The 20,273-nt window shown below is 41.0% G+C and overlaps 1 pseudogene; it reads left to right on the forward strand.

The window, feature by feature from the left end:
- Positions 1-12,361: 12,361 nt before the first annotated feature.
- LOC148161595 (annexin A3 pseudogene) lies at positions 12,362-16,858 on the forward strand (annotated as a pseudogene).
- The last annotated feature ends 3,415 nt before the right edge of the window (positions 16,859-20,273 follow it).

Raw genomic sequence — 20,273 nt, forward strand, 5'->3', positions numbered from 1 at the left:
AATGCAATCCCCATCAAAATACCATCCACTTTTTTCAAAGAAATGGAACAAATAATCCTAAAATTTGCATGGAACCAGAAGAGACCCCGAATAGCCAGAGGAATATTGAAAAAGAAAAGCAAAGCTGGCGGCATCACAATTCCGGACTTCCAACTCTATTACAAGCTGCCATCATCAAGACAGTATGGTACTGGCACAAAAACAGACACATAGATCAATGGAACAGAATCGAGAGCCCAGAAATGGACCCTCAACTCTACGGTCAACTTATCTTTGACAAAGCAGGAAAGAATGTCCAATGGCAAAAAGAGAGTCTCTTCAACAAATGGTGTTGGGAAAATCAGACAGCCACATGCAGAAAAATGAAACTGGACCATTTTCTTACACCACACACAAAAATAGACTCCAAATGGTTGAAAGACCTAAACGTGAGACAGGAGTCCATCAAAATCCTAAAGGAGAACACAGGTAGCAACCTCTTCGACCTCAGCCGCAGCAACTTCTTCCTAGAAACATCGCCAAAGGCACGGGAAGCCAGGGCAAAAATGAACTATTGGGATTTCATCAAGATAAAAAGCTTTGGCACAGCAAAAGAAACTGTCCAGGAGCAAGATGGCGGAGGAGTAGGAGACCTAGATTTCGTCTGGTCTCAGGAATTCAGCTGAATAGGGATCAAACCATTCTGAACACCTACGAACTCAACAGGAGATCAAAGAGGAGAGTAGCAACAACTATCTGAACAGAGAAGCGACCACTTACTGGAAGAGTCATATTTTATCCCTTCATAGTAGTTACCCTTATTTTTGGCATATATATATATAAGTTGTTCTCTCGTTAAAATTTTGAGATAGTTTCTTCTAACAGATAAAAATATACCCTAAATCACTAGTGTATGGTTCTGTTCTAGTCTCCTGCCTGATCACATTCTCTCCCTTTTTTCTTTTTTTTTTTAAATCTTCTTTCTTTTTTCAAACAACTTCTTATCTTATCAAGTCTTTTTATAAAATCTTTTATAATTTTCATCTTTACAGTCATCTCCTATCCCTTCATTGTATCAACCCTTATTTTGTACGTATATGTCTTTCTTCCTTTAAAATTTTAGGAGGCACTTTTTCCTAACAGACCAAAATACGCCCAAAATCTAGTGTGTGGCACTGATCTATGCACTAGCCTGATCATATTTGATCATATTCTGCTTTTTTTGTATTGTTCTGTTTTTGTTTTTATCTTTTTTTTTCTCTATTTCTTTTTTCTTTCTTTCACTTTCTTTTCCCCTGGTTTCAGGTCTTTTCGGATTTGTATACAGTATATTTGCTGGGGACGTTGTAAACCTGTTAGCATTTTGTTCTCTCATTCATCTATTCTCCTCTGGACAAAATGACAAGACGAAAAAATCACCTCAGCAAAAAGAACAAGAGGTAGTACCGTCAGCCAGGGACCTACTCAATACGGACATTAGTACGATGTCGGACCTAGAGTTCAGAATCATGACTTTAAAGATATTAGCTGGGCTTGAAAAAAGCGTGGAAGTTATTAGAGAAACCCTTTCTGGAGAAATAAAAGAACTAAAATCTAACCAAGTCGAAATCAAAAAGGCTATTGATGAGGTGCAATCAAAAATGGGGGCACTAAATGCTAGGATAAATGAGGCAGAAGAGAGAATCAGTGATATAGAAGACCAAATGATGGAAAATAAAGAGGCTGAGAAAAAGAGGGAGAAACTACTACAGGATCACGAGGGCAGAATTCGAGAGATAAGTGATTTGATAAGACGAAACAACATTAGAATAATTGGGATCCCAGAAGAAGAAGAAAGAGAGAGAGGGGTAGAAAGTTTATTGGAGCAAATAATAGCAGAGAACTTCCCTAATGTGAGGAAGGAAATAGGTATCAAAATCCAGGAGGCACAGAGAACCACTCTCAAAATCAATAATAATAGGTCAACACCCCGACATCTAATAGTAAAACTTACAAGTCTCACAGACAAAGAGAAAATCCTGAAAGCAGCTCGGGAGAAGAGATATGTAACCTACAATGGTAAAAATATTAGATTGGCAACAGACCTATCCACAGAGACCTGGCAGGCCAGAAAGGACTGGCAAGATATCTTCAGAGCACTAAACGAGAAAAATATGCAGCCAAGAATACTATATCCAGCTAGGCTGTCATTGAAAATAGAAGGAGAGATAAAAAGCTTCCAGAACAAACAAAAACTAAAGGAATTTGCACACACGAAACCAGCCCTCCAAGAAATATTGAAAGGGGTCCTCTAAGCAAAGAGAGAGCCTAAAAGCAGCAAATATCAGAAAGGAACACAGACAACATACAGTAACAGTCACCTTACAGGCAATACAATGGCACTAAATTCATACCTTTCAATAGTTACCCTGAATGGAAATGGGCTCAATGCCCCAATCAAAAGGCACAGGCTATCAGATTGGATTAAAAAACAAGACCCATCCATACGCTGTCTGCAAGAGACTCATTTTAGACCCAAAAACACCCCCAGATTGAAAGTGAGGGGGTGGAAAACCATTTACCATGCTAATGGACACCAAAAGAAAGCTGGGGTGGCAATCCTTATATCAGACAAATTGGATCTTAGATCAAAGACTGTAATAAGAGATGAGGAAGGACACTATATCCTACTTAAAGGGTCTATCCAACAAGAAGATCTAACAATTGTAAATATCTATGCCCCGAACATGGGAGCAGCCAATTATATAAGGCAATTAATAACAAGAGCAAAGGAACACATTGACAACAATACAATAATAGTGGGGGACTTTAACACCCCCCTGACTGAAATGGACAGATCATCTAAGCAAAAGATCAACAAGGAAATAAAGACTTTAAATGACACAGTGGACCAAATGGACTTCACAGACATATTCAGAACATTCCATCCCAAAGCAACGGAATACACATTCTTCTCTAGTGCCCATGGAACATTCTCCAGAATCGATCACATCCTAGGTCACAAATCAGGTCTCAATCGGTACCAAAAGATTGGGATCATTCCCTGCATATTTTCAGACCACAATGCTTTGAAACTAGAACTCAACCACAAGAGGAAAGTCGGAAAGAACTCAAATACATGGAGGCTAAAGAGCATCCTACTAAAGAATGAATGGGTCAACCAAGAAATTAAAGAAGAATTTAAAAAATTCATGAAAACCAATGAAAATGAAAATGCAACTGTTCAAAATCTTTGGGATACAGCAAAGGCAGTCCTGAGAGGAAAGTATATAGCAATACAAGCCTTTCTCAAGAAACAAGAAAAGTCTCAAATACACAACCTAACCCTACACCTAAAGGAGCTGGAGAAAGAACAGCAAATAAAGTCTAAACCCAGCAGGAGAAGAGAAACCATAAAGATCAGAGCAGAAATCAATGAACTAGAAACCAAAAGAACAGTAGAACAGATCAACGAAACTAGGAGCTGATTCTTTGAAAGAATTAACAAGATTGATAAACCCCTGGCCAGACTGATCAAAAAGAAAAGAGAAATGACCCAAATCAACAAAATCATGAATGAAAGAGGAGAGATCACAACCAACACCAAAGAAATACAAACAATTATAAGAACATATTATGAACAACTCTATGCCAGCAAATTAGATAACCTGGAAGAAATGGGTGCATTCCTAGAGAGGTATCAACTACCAAAATTGAGCCAGGAAGAAATAGAAAACCTGAACAGACCTATAACCACTAAGGAAATTGAAACAGTCATCAAAAATCTCCCAAGAAACAAAAGCCCAGGGCCAGATGGCTTCCCAGGGTATTTCTATCAGACATTTCAAGAAGAATTAATACCTATTCTCCTGAAACTGTTCCAAAAAATAGAAATGGAAGGGAAACTTCCAAACCCATTTTGAGGCCAGCATTACCTTGATCCCAAAGCCAGACAAAGACCCCATCAAAAAAGAGAATTACAGACCAATATCCTTGATGAACATGGATGCAAAAATTCTCACCAAAATACTAGCCAATAGGATCCAACAATCCATTAAAAGGATTATTCACCACGACCAAGTGGGATTTATTCCTGGGCTGCAAGGCTGGTTCAACATCCGCAAATCAATCAACGTGATACAATACATTAACAAAAGAAAGAACAAGAATCATATGATCCTCTCAATAGATGCAGAAAAAGCATTTGACAAAGTACAGCATCCTTTCTTGATCAAAACTCTTCAGAGTATAGGGATAGAGGGTACATACCTCAATATCCTAAAATCCATCTATGAAAAACCTACAGCGAATATCATTCTCAATGGGGAAAGGCTGAGAGCTTTTCCCCTAAGGTCAGGAACGCGGCAGGGATGTGCACTCTCACCACTGCTATTCAACATAGTATTAGAAGTCCTAGCCACAGCAATCAGACAACAAAAAGAAATCCAAGGCATCCAAATCGGCAAAGAGGAAGTCAAACTCTCACTCTTTGCAGATGATATGATACTGTATGTGGAAAACCCAAAAGACTCACCCCAAAACTGCTAGAACTCATACAGGAATTCAGTAAAGTAGTAGGCTATAAAATCAATGCACAGAAATCAGTGGCATTCCTATACACGAACAACAAGACAGAAGAGAGACAAATCAAGCAGTCGATCCCATTTACAATTGCACCCAAAACCATTAGATACCTAGGAATAAATCTAACCAAAGAGGCAAAAGATCTGTACTCAGAAAACTATAAAATACTCAGGAAAGAAATTGAAGAAGACACAAAGAAATGGAAAAACGTTCCATGCTCATGGATTGGGAGAATCAACATTGTGAAGATGTCAATGCTACCTAGAGCAATCTACACATTCAATGCAATCCCTATCAAAATACCATCCACTTTTTTCAAAGAAATGGAACAAATAATCCTAAAATTTGTATGGAACCAGAAGAGACCCAGAATAGCCAGAGGAATATTGAAAAAGAAAAGCAAAGCTGGCGGCATCACAATTCCGGACTTCCAGCTCTATTACAAAGCTGTCATCATCAAGACAGTATGGTACTGGCACAAAAACAGACACATCGATCAATGGAACAGAATCGAGAGCCCAGAAATGGACCCTCAACTCTATGGTCAACTTATCTTTGACAAAGCAGGAAAGAATGTCCAATGGCAAAAAGACAGTCTCTTCAACAAATGGTGTTGGGAAAATTGGACAGCCACATGCAGAAGAATGAAACTGGACCATTTCCTTACACCACACACAAAAATAGACTCCAAATGGTTGAAAGATCTAAATGTGAGACAGGAGTCCATCCAAATCCTAAAGGAGAACACAGGTAGCAACCTTTTCGACCTTAGCCGCAGCAACTTCTTCCTAGAAACATCGCCAAATGCACGGGAAGCCAGGGTAAAAATGAACTATTGGGATTTCATCAAGATAAAAAGCTTTTGCACAGCAAAAGAAACAGTCCACAAAACCAAAAGACAACCGACAGAATGGGAGAAAATATTTGCAAATGACATATCAGATAAAGGGCTAGTATCCAAAATCTATAAAGAACTTATCAAACTCAACACCCAAAGAACAAATAATCCAATCAAGAAATAGGCAGAAGAGATGAACAGACATTTTTCCAAAGAAGACATCCAAATGGCCAACAGGCACATGAAAAAGTGCTCAACATCGCTCGGCATCAGGGAAATCCAAATCAAAACCTCCATGAGATACCACCTCACACCCGTCAGAATGGCTAAAATTAACAAGTCAGGGAACAACAGATGTTGGCGGGGATGTGGAGAAAGGGGAACCCTCCTACACTCTTGGTGGGAATGCAAGCTGGTGTAACCCCTCTGGAAAACAGTATGGAGGTTCCTCAAACAGTTGAAATTAGAGCTACCATTCGATCCAGCAATTGCACTACTGGGTATTTACCCCAAAGATACAAATGTAGGGACCCAAAGGGGTACGTGCACCCCAATGTTTATAGCAGCAATGTCCACAATAGCCAAACTGTGGAAAGAGCCAAGATGCCCATCGACAGATGAATGGATAAAGAAGAAGTGGTATATATACACAATGGAATATTATGCAGCCATCAAAAGGAATGAGATCTTGCCATTTGCAACAACGTGGATAGAACTGGAGGGTGTTATGCTGAGTGAAATAAGTCAATCAGAGAAAGACATGTATCACATGACCTCACTGATATGAGGAATTCTTAATCTCAGTAAACAAACTGAGTGTTACTGGAGTGGTTGGGGGTGGGAGGGATGGGGTGGCTGGGTGATAGTCATTGGGGAGGGTATGTGCTACGGAGAGCGCTGTGAATTGTGCAAGACTGTTGAATCACAGATCTGTACTTCTGAAACAAATAACGCAACATATTTTAAGAATAAAGAAAAAGAAGACGATAACAGGAGAGGAAGAAAAGGGGAGTATGTCAGAGGGGGAGACGAACCATGAGAGATGATGGACTCTGAAAAACAAACTGAGGGTTCTAGAGGGGAGGGGGGTAGGGGGATGGGTTAGCCTGGGGATGGGTATTGAGGAGGGCACGTTCTGCATGGAGCACTGGGTGTTATGAACAAACAATGAATCATGGAACACTACATCAAAAACTAATGATGTAATATATGGTGATTAACATAACAATAAAAATTTAAAAAAAATAGACTCCAAATGGTTGAAAGATCTAAACATAAGACAGGAGTCCATCCAAATCCTAAAGCAGAACACAGGTAGCAACCTCTTCGACCTCAGCCGCAGCAACTTCTTCCTAGAAACATCACCAAAGGCACAGGAAGCCAGGGCAAAAATGAACTATTGGGATTTCATCAAGATAAAAAGCTTTTGCACAGCAAAAGAAACAGTTCACAAAACCAAAAGACAACCGACAGAATGGGAGAAAATATTTGCAAATGACATATCAGATAAAGGGCTAGTATCCAAAATCTATAAAGAACTTATCAAACTCAACACCAAAAGAACAAATAATCCAATCAAGAAATGGGCAGAAGACATGAACAGACATTTTTCCAAAGAAGACATCCAAATGGCCAACAGGCACATGAAAAAGTGCTCAACATCGCTCGGCATCAGGGAAATCCAAATCAAAACCTCAATGAGATATCACCTCACACCCGTCAGAATGGCTAAAATTAACAAGTCAGGGAATGACAGATGTTCGTGGGGATACGGAGAAAGGGGAACCCTCCTACACTGTTGGTGGGAATGCAAGCTGGTGTAACCCCTCTGGAAAACAGTATGGAGGTTCCTCAAACAGTTGAAATTAGAGCTACCATTCGATCCAGCAATTGCACTCCTGGGTATTTACCACAAAGATACAAATGTAGGGACCCAAAGGGGTACGTGCACCCCAATATTTATAGTAGCAATGTCCACAATAGCCAAACTGTGGAAAGAGCCAAGATGTCCATCGACAGATGAATGGATAAAGAAGATGTAGTATTTATACACAATGGAATATTATGCAGCCATCAAAAGGAATGAGATCTTGCCATTTGCAACGACGTGGATGGAACTGGAGGGTGTTATGCTGAGTGAAATAAGTCAATCAGAGAAAGACATGTATCATTTGACCTCACTGAAATGAGGAATTCTTAATCTCAGGAACAAACTGAGGGTTGCTGGAGTGGTCGGGGGTGGGAGGGAAGGGGTGGCTGGGTGATAGACACTGGGGAAGATATGTGCTATGGTGAGCGCTGTGAATTGTGTAAGACTGTTGAATCACAGATCTGTACCTCTGAAACAAATAACGCAACATATTTTAAGAAAAAAGAAAAAGAAGAAGATAGCAGGAGAGGAAGAATGAAGGGGAGTAAGTCAGAGGGGGAGACGAACCAGGAGAGATGATGGACTCTGAAAAACAAACTGAGGTTTCTAGAGGGGAGGAGGGTAGGGGGATGTGTTAGCCTGTTGATGGGTATTAAAGAGGGCACATTTTGCATGGAGCACTGGGTGTTATGAACAAACAATGAATCTTGGAACACTACACCAAAACAAATGATGTAATATATGGTGATTAACATAACAATAAAAAAATTTTAAAAAAATGACACAGTCCAGAAAACCAAAAGACAACTGACAGAATGGGAGAAAATATTTGCATACGACATATCAAATAAAGGGCTAGTATCCAAAATCTATAAAGAACTTATCAAACTCAACACCCAAAGAACAAATAATCCAGTCAAGAAATGGGCAGAAGGCATGAACAGACATTTTTCCAAAGAAGACATCCAAATGGCCAACAGACACATGAAAAAGTGCTCAACATCGCTCGGCATCAGGGAAATCCAAATCAAAACCTCCATGAGATACCACCTCACACCCGTCAGAATGGCTAAAATTAACAAGTCAGGAAATGACAGATGTTGGCGGGGATGTGGAGAAAGGGGAACCCTCCTACACTGTTGGTGGGAATGCAAGCTGGTGCAACCACTCTGGAAAACAGTATGGAGGTTCCTCAAACAGTTGAAAAGAGAGCTACCATACGATCCAGCAATTGCACTACTGGTTATTTACCACAAAGATACAAATGTAGGGACCCGAAGGGGTATGTGCACCCCAATGTTTATAGCAGCAATGTCCACAATAGCCAAACTGTGGAAAGAGCCAAGATGTCCATCGACAGATGAATGGCTAAAGAAGTGGTATATACACACAACAGAATATTATGCATCCATCAAAAGGAATGAGATCTTGCCATTTGCAATAACGTGGATGGAACAGGAGGGTGTTATGCTGAGTGAAATAAGTCAATCAGAGAAAGACATATATCATATGACCTCACTGATATGAGGAATTCTTAATCTCAGGAAACAAACTGAGGGTTGCTGGAGTGGTTGGGGGTGGGAGGGATGGGGTGCCTGGGTGATAGACATTGGGTAGGGTATGTGCTATGGTGAGCACTGTGAATTGTGCAAGACTGTTGAATCACAGATCTGTACTTCTGAAACAAATAATGCAACATATGTTAAGAAAAAAGAAAAAGAAGAAATTAGCAGGAGGGGAAGAATGAAGGGGAGTAAGTCAGAGGGGGACACGAACCATGAGAGACGACGGACTCTGAAAAACAAACTGAGGTTTCTAGAGGGGAGAAGGGTAGGGGAATGGGTTAGCCTGGTGATGGGCATTAAAGAGGGCACATTCTGCATGGAGCACTGTGTGTTTTGCACAAACAATGAATCATGGAACACTACATCAAAAACAAATGATGTAATATATGGTGATTAACATAACAATAAAAAAACTCACAAGAGATAAATACCTAAGAGACATAAATACATTCAAGTCAACAGGTAATTAATGACAACTACTATAATCTTAATTTTAACAATTTAATGTAGATATCATTTTTCTTTATTTGCTTTTATAATATATTTATTATAATGTGTTATAATAATTATATTATGCATATTTGTATTTATAAGATTAATAAGTTATTATCAATATTAAATATAATCATAAGTAACAACCTTCATTTGCCCAACACGGTCCTTACTGTTCTGCATGTAGTACATTATTTAATCTTCATAACCCTATGAGATAGTTGCTGATTTTTCCTGTCTGCAGATGAGGAGCTGGGAAACAGCGGTAGGAGCACTGACTCCGGGGCTCACAGGCAGGACATGGGGGGCCTGGAAATAGCACAGGAGGCCTGGCTCTGCTGTGCGCTGTAGCCTCTGTGAGCCAGCCTTCTCTTTGCTGCACCTAAAGCACACGGAGAAGCTCGTCTCTGAGGGAGACGCTTCATGGACACCCGGTGTAAACAGAGACCCTCAGCTTCCTCGTTATCAGACAGGTGCCCAGAACTTCCTCAAACAACGTGATGCTGTGTGGGAGCCATCAGGTTGGTAAGAACTTCGCTGTCAGATAACACAGGATGGACAGTGTTTATGGGGAACGTGGATGTGTGTTTCCCGGGACCAGCAACCCTGGGATGAGATTCCCAGGGAAATGCTTACTCCCAGCGTGCAGAGCCCCTGAGCTGTTGGTGACAGGCTTACTGGTGAAGCCAGCCTGGGCAGCAATACTGTCACTGTGAGTGGATAAATTAAAGCAGTGGCTTGGGCCAGGGGCACCAGGAGCAGCACCGAGGAGCAGTGAACTGGAGGACAGACAGATGGACAGACATGGATTGATAGGAATGCTATGCCATTTATATAAACGTAATATGCATTATTCACAAGCAAATCTCTATAGTTTTTTCACAGGTACCTAAGAGACCAAACATATCAGTCGATCCTCTCAGTTGAGGTTAGGAAATGGGAGTCGTGCAAGGATGAGCCATTTTCCCAGAAGTACCAAGCACACTGAGTACAGAGTTGGAAAAACAGGTTTCCTGGCTAGTAGTTCTGGGCCCTTCCCCTCACTAAGCTGATCTTTGCTGTAATAGACTACACTTACATGGGCTCCAATACAGACTATAGGATGTGTCATACCTATAATGGCCAGCAGGGGGAGCTAGAAGTCAGTATAAGTAAGAAGCAAAATACTGTAGTTTCTAAGTGGGAAGCTTGTTACTGAAAACAAATGGAAGTCTAACAAGATCACATTTGCATTCAAAGCAACAGCTCAGTGAGGACAGAAATCAATCCCTGAGTCACAAACATCTAAGCAGGTTGCATAGGACACAGGCTTTGAGAGCCTGGTTGGCTTGAAGCTCTTGGTGTGCTCTTTTTTAGCTGGGCAATCTCAAGTAAGTTACCTAACCTCCCTAATCCTCTGTCTCATCTGCAGAATAGGATGAGTATCACCTGCTTTATGCTTGCAGGGAAGGAATCAATATGCACAATGTTTCACATTCAATAAAGTATATTTGTTATTATTCAGTGATTTGTTATGACCTTTAAAAAGTTAGTCTGGTTTCTAGGCCCCGCCTTGACTCTTCTGGAAACTGTCCTGGGCCAGCCCTGCCACAACACTAGCAGGAGATGGGGTTGCTTTCTGGGAAGCTGTGGGGCAGCATCGAGGAGCACCGGGCCCGGGAGCAGGAACTAGGCCCTCGTCTGGCTTTCTCTCTCCTCCACCGTCAAACCCCTATTTTAGTCCAGTGTGTTGAGTCGTGATTTGCATAAAGTCACGTTTCCTTCCAAGTCTCAGCCCAGACTGACTACATGAAAATCCTATTCATTGACAGTTTCTCCTCATCTTCTATGCAAGAAGCAGAGTATGTAATTCAGTTTTATTAACACTCTTGTACGAAACTTCTAAAGCATTCACATGATACATTATTTCATACATATATATTAAACATAGCATCTTCCAGGCATTTCTCCAAGTGCTCTTGATACAGAGGTATGTGCCCTCACAAAGCTCATTAAGAACACAATGGACCAGCCACCCTGTGGTCAGAAAACAATATATAGAGAGAGACCCATTTACAGGTCATGAAATCGTAGGACAGTCATGATCAACAGACTATCTCTCATACTGTTCCTAGGTAGCACGTCACAGCCAGCTGAGATAGAACTATAAGCACTAGTGTGTGTGATGATCTTGTCCCTGAGACAGTAATGTTGGTGACAGTTCTATCACTGCCATCATCATTCAGATGTCTTGACATATAATAGATGTGATCATCAGGAGAAGCCAAAAGAATAAATGTACATTTCTGAACTTGGACACATCCCGCCACCATCCCGAGCACAGACCCACAGGCCTGCAACCCACAGGCCCCAGGAGACCAGACAAGAGGACCAGAGAGAAGAAAGGGACAATGGACGGAAGAGGCTCATATGAAGACAGTGCCGAGAGCAGCAGACTGTGGTCATCAGAGAGATGACACAGATGGAATGACATAGAATTTAAAGTAGCTACTGTGGCCATGAAAAGAGAGGTAGAGAGATAGAGATAGAATGTGAAATAGTAAGAGAGATGTCAATAGATGAAGGAACTAGGGAGTAGAGATGGGCAGACAGACGTCGGGAGACAGAAGTACAGAGACAGATGAGAGACATAGAGAGAGACACAGAGAGAGAGAGAGATCAGGAGGAGACAGAGGAGAGATAAAGAGAAAGAAAGCAGGAAAAGGAGACCCAGCTAGAACAGGAGACAGAGAGAGAAAGACTCAGAGGGACGGACAGCAACAGGACAGGAGACAAAGAAAGAGCGTGGACACAGCCATGGGGGTGGAGGGAGGTGGGAGAACAGTGGGGGAGGGGCACAGAAGGGCAGCGGGAGCAGCGCCAGTGCCGGCGAGGGAGCTGGGGACCCCCTAGGACACGTCTCTGGTCCAGTGTCTCATTAGAGGGTGCCTGGGGGCGATTTCCAAATTCTCGAATTGTCTCTGATTTCTCCTGCACTTAGCTGTGGTAATAATTCCATAGAGAAGAGCTGTCATTCATAAGCTCTGTGTAGCCTGAGACAGAGTCTGTATGGAAATGGACGGGTAAGTGGTTGATTCTTTTATGATTGTGTTATTTCTGTTTTCAGTCATTTCTCAACTGCGGCCTGATACTTGTGGTAAGAAAGGGTATTTGATACCACGACATAGACCCTTGGAGTGCTCGCGTCTGGATTATTACTGTTTTCTTTTCTTTTTCTTTTTTTCCAGTGGGTAGCTAAAGAGTATTTTTTAGAGGAAAGATTCAAATTATATCCTATAGAGTTTGTACTAAACGTGAAAAATTATATATTTGCATTTTTCCCTTACACTGAAATCTTTCTAATACTATCAACATGAATTTATAAAAATATACATGTAAACAACATTATAATCACCACTAACAGCATAAGGCCCGGAGGATGAAATTTAAGATTTTTCCACTCCCTCTCACCCCATACCGTTTCTAGGGTCCCCTGGGCTCCATGAATAAAGTCTAGTGCCAACAGTGCACACTTTTCAGTGCTGTAGCCTATGATTTCTTTTAACAGTTTGGTGGAGGATATTTGTCTTATATCTTTTTTATTTTAAGAATTTTCCTTGAAGCACCTTGGTGGTTCAGTCGGTTAAGCATTGGACTCTTGATTTACACTCAGGTCATCATCTCAGGGTTCTGGGATTGAGCCTCACATCAGGCTCCACACGCAGTGCAGTCTGCTGGAGATTCTTTCTCCCTCCCTCTCCCTTTGCTCCTCCCCCAGTTTGTGGTCTCTCTCTCTCTCTCCCTGAAATTAATTAATTTTTTTAAAAAAGAATTTTCTTCCTACTCTAGAGTGACAGCAGTTTTACTTTCTTAATTTTGGAACCATGAGACTTCCATCCCAGCAAGGATTTTCCGGGACTGTAAGACACTGAGCTTGCCTGGGAGCATCTGCTCTCCGAGCTGCTCCTGAGGCAGCCTCCTGTCCCATGCACATGGGGTCCCTGAGCAAAGGACGGTCACCCCGAGTCCCTGCGCTTCCTCACCTCCCAGCTTCTGTGATGACACTTGTTATTTGTACTCTTTTTTAAATTTTTTATTGTTATGTTAATCAACATATATTACATCATTTGTTTTTGATGTAGTGTTCCATGATTCATTGTTTGTTCATAACACCCAGTGCTCCATGCAGAATGTGCCCTCTTTAATACCATTATCAGGCCAACCCATCCCCCTACCCTCCTCCCCTCTAGAACCCTCAGTTTGTTTTTCAGAGTCCATCATCTCTCATCGTTCGTCTCTTTTTGACAATAGCCATTCAAACAGGTGTGAGTGATATCTCGTTGTGGATTTGATTTCTTGTAACTTATGTCCCAAATACTGTATAACACATTGCACTTTTTCCCCATTAACTCTGGCAACCCTATGTGAGGGAAACTTTTGACTTTAGAGGAACAGAAATCCTCTGTCAAATGGATTTGCTATGTGCTCACGTGCACACACACACATTTAGCTTTGAGGAAAGCCAAAGCGGACCAATGTAACTGATCCTAATTTCTTCTAATAAAGCAGGTTCAGTGATTATCAGAATTGATAATCTTTTTAGAGGAGTCCTTGGTGAAGAATGTCCAAAAGCCTGTCATTCTCTGTTGCCTGACAATACTCATGTGTGCTTCATAGATTCTATTATTTTCATGGTTACAAAATTGAAGTTAATGTCTGAAAGGGACCTGGCCCCATGCCTGATGGGAGGTGGGCGCTCTGCATGTAGTGACTAAGTTTGAAATGCCAGGTCCACTCAATGAGAGGTGCGCACAGTAGAGAGAAGGGGGTGGGGGTTCTAATCCCACCTCAGCTGCTCATGATCCTGTCATATTGAATGAGTCTCCTGCATTTAGGGAGCTGTTTTCTCATCTTTAAAGATAAGGAACAATGAGGCTTCTGGAAGGAAGGCTTTCCTTTTGTTGGGGAAAGACCTTCCTCTAGCCTTTGGTCCTTTAGCTGGACTTAGAATCAAATTGATATGAGACAGATTAACAGAAGAAAATCAAATTTAATAGGTAGACATATGAGGAGTCCACAAAAACACAGAAATTCTAAAGACAATGAGGCAACAGGAAGCTTATTTGAGCTAAGAAGAGAGGCAGGGTCTGAGGACACAAAGGGGCCAGGAGCAGGAAGGTGAGAGGAAGTGTTAGGAAGAACAAGGTTGCCCAGTTATGCAGATGAGTTCCAGTGTAAATTTCTAGTGTAAATTTCTGCAGTTCGGGTGGGGAGGCAGAAGCTTTTCCTGCATCTGCTGGGTTTTGTTGATTTTAACTCAGAATAATCTTTAACTCAGAATAATCTGAAGTGGTCCATCACAGGCAGCCTGCCCTGGGCCCCTACACTTTTCATCTTTAAGTTCTAAGTTTCTGTGATTCCATAGCAAAGTGTAATTCCCCAGCATGACACTAACGACTTGGTTTTAAACGTGAGGCTATTTGTCTAACAAAGGGAAATTATTTTTTAACTGTTTTTTCAACACATAGTGTTTTAAAGGTATAAGTTGAAGATAAAAGAAAGAGTATTTTACCCACAGTCCTCTCATCAAAATATATCAATGACTTTACTGTTTTGGGTTTTCCGGCCTTGTCCAGTTCACTAAGTGTTGACAGCACATGTACATCTAATTTATTCCCTGTGACTAAGGGAAGAAGTCAAACTGGAATAGATCTCAGATGCTCCATGGTCAGAAGGGAGCTGTCCCAGGTCACGGAAAGCCCGCTGGCCTCTCAGAGGTTCAATGGAAAGGTCCAAGCTTTAGCACCTGGCTCTTTGCACAGGGTCTGCCTGAGTCCACACCTGCTCTGACCCCCGTCTCTCCCCTGGGGCTGAGGTCTGGGGCCTTCAGAGAAGTTTCATTCATGGCAGCAGCGGGATGACCTGGGGGGACAGGAAGTGCTGCTCCCTCAAGAGCTACCTGATTTCTTTCTTCCTGGAGACCATGGGGTCTTGCTCACAACTCTCCACTCTCACATGGGGGCGGGGGGTGGGGCAGAGACTTGTCTACTCTCTGTGCTGCTCAAGAGTTTTCGCCTTTATAAACATGTGTCAATTTCAGAGAGATATACCCTTTTGGCACCACTTAGAGAAGAGCACAGAAGTACCACGGGAGGACGAGACTGAGGACAGGAAGACAATTGTCACCTGCTGACATGTATTTCCAGGCCCAGGATGGAGGCAATCCTGCCTGGGGTGCCAAGTCAGCAAACTGAACTGAAATGAACTTTCCTGTCCCTGTAAATGCTGCCCTTGACCAGAAACACAGTATATCCCAGCCAGCCAGGCCCCAAACATGAGGAATCTGTCATGATTTCCCTGTTATAAATAAGATCAGATATGCAACCCCAGCCAATCATCCTAAGCCAAACACTATCTCCTCATTCCCTGATTGACCTGCTAGCATTGTAAGGAAATTCTTGCCCTCCCAGCAGGTCCTGCCTGTTCCCTCTGGCCCAAATCCCTGGAGCAGAGTGTTCCCCTGCTTATGAGACACTGAGCTCCCCAATCCATGGATAGTTCTCCTTTGAATAAAGGACATCAAGGTCTACAGATTAAATTGTTTTACTTTTGTCATTTGACACACCCAAGAGAGTATTTGGCAGACTTCGTTACACACTAAGGCTGGTCATGGCCAACAGGTGTTTGAATAGAAACAATAATTGAGAGAAACAGAGTTTTGAATGCTGACAATGTGACATAAAATTTATTTTCATTAAACAATAGATGGTTGAGGATTATCTCCCAAAAAATAAGATTTTCATATTTTCTCATTTTTTCATATTTTCTCTCTGGCCACTTTAAGCAACTCATGGTGGCCCTTGTGACTCCTCTGGCTGTGTTTGATGCAAAGCAGCTGAAGAAATCCATGAAGGGCACTGGAACAAGTGAACATGCACTGATTGAAATCTTAACCACCAGAACAAGCAGGCAGATGAAGGAGATCTCTCAAGCCTACTACACAGTATATAAGAAGAGTCTTGGAGATGACATTAGTTCTGAAACATCTGGTGATTTCCGGAAGGCTCTGTTGACTTTGGCAGATGTCAGAAGAGATGAGAGTCTGAAAGTGGATGGGCTGCTGGCCAAAAAGGATGCCTAGATTCTCTATAATGCTGGGGAGAACAGATGGGGCACAGATGAAGATAAATTCACCGAGATCCTCTGTTTAAGGAGTTTTCCTCAACTGAAACTGACATTTGACGAATACAGAAATATTAGCCAGAAGGACATTGAGGACAGCATAAGAGGATAATTGTCTGGGCATTTTGAAGACCTACTTCTGGCCATAGTTCATTGTGCCAGGACCATGCCTGCCTTCTTAACTGAAAGACTGTATCAGGCTTTAAAGGGTGCTGGAACCAATGAGTTTACTCTGAACGAAATAATGGTGTCCAGATCAGAAATAGACCTTCTGGACATTCGAGCAGAGTTTAAGAAGCATTATGGTTATTCCCTATATTTGGCAATTAAATCGGATACTTCTGGAACTATGAAATCACACTCTTAAAGATCTGTGAAGGAGATGACTGAGTCAAGAACATAATTTCCAAAGGTCGCTGAGCCAACGATGGGCCTTTCCAACGGCTCTGCTTACTCCTTTCTCAGAGTATTTAAAATTACAAGCAAGTGCAAACAGCAAATTGTTTTCCTAACAGACATTTTCATCATTCCATAATAACAACAAAAAGTGATTATAGTAGAGCACCTAAGCATCATGTAGTAATTCATAAATGAAATTTTTAAATGGTATGAAGGATCTGCTAATACAATACAAGTTATTTTTCTGCTTAGGAAGTGAGAATCTTTGTAGAATTCTAACGCATTTAATGTGTAATCAGAGTCAATAAAATTTGTAGCCTTTGTGGAAAAAAAATATATATATGAGCAAAATCTAGTGTGTGGCACTGATCTATGCACCAGCCTGATCATATTTGATCATATTCTGTTTTTGTTTTTTTGGTTTTTATCTTTTTCTTTTTCTTTCTTCTTTTTGTTTTCCTTTCTTTTCCCCCAGTTTAAGGTCTCCTCTGATTTGTTTAGTGTACATTTTCCTGGGGTCATTGTTACCCTGTTAGCATTTTGTTCTCTCATTCATTTCTTCTCCTCTGGACAAGAGGACAAGATGGAAAAAAATCACCTCAAAAAAAAAAAAAGAACAAGAGGCAGTACCAACAACCAGGGACTAAATCAATACAGACATTAGTAAGATGTTGGAACTAGAGTTCAGAATGATGATTTTAAAGATAGTAGCTGGGCTTGAAAAAAGCAGGGAAATTATTAGAGACACCCTTCCTGGAGAAATAAAAGAACTAAAATCTAACCAAGTCGAAATCAAAAAGGCTATTAATGAGGTGCAATAAAAAATGGGGGCAATAACTGCTAGGATAAATGAGGCAGAAGAGAGAATCGGCGATATAGAGGATCAAATGATGGAAAATAAAGAAGATGAGAAAAAGAGAGATAAACAACTACTGGATCACGAGGGCAGAATTCGAGAGATAAGCGATAAAATAAGACTAAATAACATTAGAATAATTGGGATCCCAGAAGAAGAAGAAAGAGAGAGAGGGGCAGAAGGTATATTGGGGCAAATTATAGCAGAGAACTTCCCTAATGTGGGGAAGGAAACAGGCATCAAAATCCAGGAGGCACAGAGAACCCCTCTCAAAATCAATAAAAATAGGTCAACACTCCGACATCTAACAGTAAAACTTACGAGTCTCAGAGACAAATAGAAAACCTTGAAAGCAGCTCGGGAGAAGAGGACCATTCTACAATGGTAGAAACATTAAATTGGCAACAGACCTATCCACAGAGACATGGCAGGCCAGAGAGAACTGGCATGATATGTTCCAAGCATTAACGAGAAAAATATGCAGCCAAGAATACTATATCCAGCTAGGCTGTCATTGAAAATTGAAGGGGAGATAAAAACCTTCCAGGACAAACAAAAACTAAAGGAATTTGCAAACACGAAACCAGCCCTACAAGAAATATTGAAAGGGGTCCTCTAAGCAAAGAGAGAGCCTGAAAGCAGCATAGACCAAAAAGGAACACAGACAATGTACAGTGACAGTCACCTTACAGACAATACAATGGCACTGAATTCATATCTTTCAATAGTTGCCCTGAATGTAAATGGGCTCAATGCCCCAATCAAAAGGCACAGGCTAACAGAATGGATTAAAAAACAAGACCCATCAATATGCTGTCTGTAAGAGACTCATTTTAGATCCAAAGACACCCCCAGATTGAAAGTGAGGGGGTGGAAAATGATTTACCATGCTAAAGGACACCAAAAGAAAGCTGGGGTGGCAATCCTTATATCAGACAAGTTAGATTTTAAAACAAAGACTGTAATAAGAGATGAGGAAGGACACTATATCCTACTTAAAGGGTCTATCCAACAAGAAGATCTAACAATTGTAAATATCTATGCCGCTAACATGGGAGCACCAAATTATATGAGACAATTAATAACAAAAGCAAAGAAACACATTGACAACAATACAATAATAGTGGGGGACTTTAACACCCCCCTGACTGAAATGGACAGATCATCTAAGCAAAAGAACAACAAGGAAATAAAGACTTTAAATGACACACTGGACCAAATGGACTTCACAGACATATTCAGAATATTCCATCTCAAAGCAACGGAATACACATTCTTCCCTAGTGCCCATGGAACATTCTCTAGAATAGATCACATCCTAGGTCACAAATCAGGTCTCAACCAATACCAAAAGATTGGGATTATTCCCTGCATATTTTAGACGACAGTGCTTTGAAACTAGAACTCAGTCACAAGAGGAAAGTAGGAAAGAACTCAAATACATGGAAGCTAAAGAGCATCCTACTAAAGAATGAATGGGTCAACCAGGAAATTAAAGAAGAATTAAAAAATTCATGGAAACCAATGAAAATGAAAACACAACTGTTCCAAATCTTTGGGATACAGCAAAGGCAGTCCTGAGAGGAAAGTATATAGCAATACAAGCCTTTCTCAAGAAACAAGAAAGGTCTCAAATACACAACCGAACCCTACACCTAAAGGGGCTAGAAAAAACAGCAAATAAAGCCTAAACCCAGCAGGAGAAGAGAAATTATAAAAATCAGAGCAGAAATCAATGAAATAGAAACCAAAAGAACAGTAGAACAGATCAATGAAACTAGGAGCTGGTTTGTTGAAAGAATTAACAAGATTGATAAAACCCTGTCCAGACTTATCAAAAAGAAAAGAGAAATGACCCAAATCAACAAAATCGTGAATGAAAGAGGAGAGATCACAACCAACACCAAAGAAATAAAAACAATTATAAGAACATATGATGAGCAACTCTATGCCAGCAAATTAGATAATCTGGAAGAAATGGGTGCATTCCTAGAGATGTATCAACTACCAAAACTGAACCAGGAAGAAATAGAAAACCTGAACAGACCTATAACCACTAAGGAAATTGAAGCAGTCATCAAAAATCTCCCCAAAAAACAAGAGCCCAGGGCCAGACGGATTCCCAGGGGAATTCCACCAAACATTTCAAGAAGAATTAATACCTATTCTTCTGAAACTGTTCCAAAAAATAGAAAAGGAAGGAAAACTTCCAAACTCGTTTTAGGAGGCTACCATTACCTTGATCCCCAAACCAGACAAAGACCCCATCAAAAAGGAGAATTACAGACCAATATCCTTGATGAACATGGATGCAAAAATTCTCACCAAAATACTAGCCAGTAGGATCCAACAGTCCATTAAAAGGATTATTCACCACGACCAAGTGGGATTTATCCCTGGGCTGCAAGGTTGGTTCAACATCCGCAAATCAATCAACGTGATACAATACATTAACAAAAGAAAGAACAAGAATCATATGATCCTCTCAATAGATGCAGAAAAAACATTTGACAAAGTACAGCATGCTTTCTTGATCAAAACTCTTCAGAG

Source organism: Eumetopias jubatus, unplaced genomic scaffold (assembly GCF_037043125.1).
Source record: "Eumetopias jubatus isolate StellerSeaLion01/CBP00866 unplaced genomic scaffold, mEumJub1_p1.0 scaffold_120, whole genome shotgun sequence".
Taxonomy (NCBI): Eukaryota; Metazoa; Chordata; class Mammalia; order Carnivora; family Otariidae; genus Eumetopias; species Eumetopias jubatus.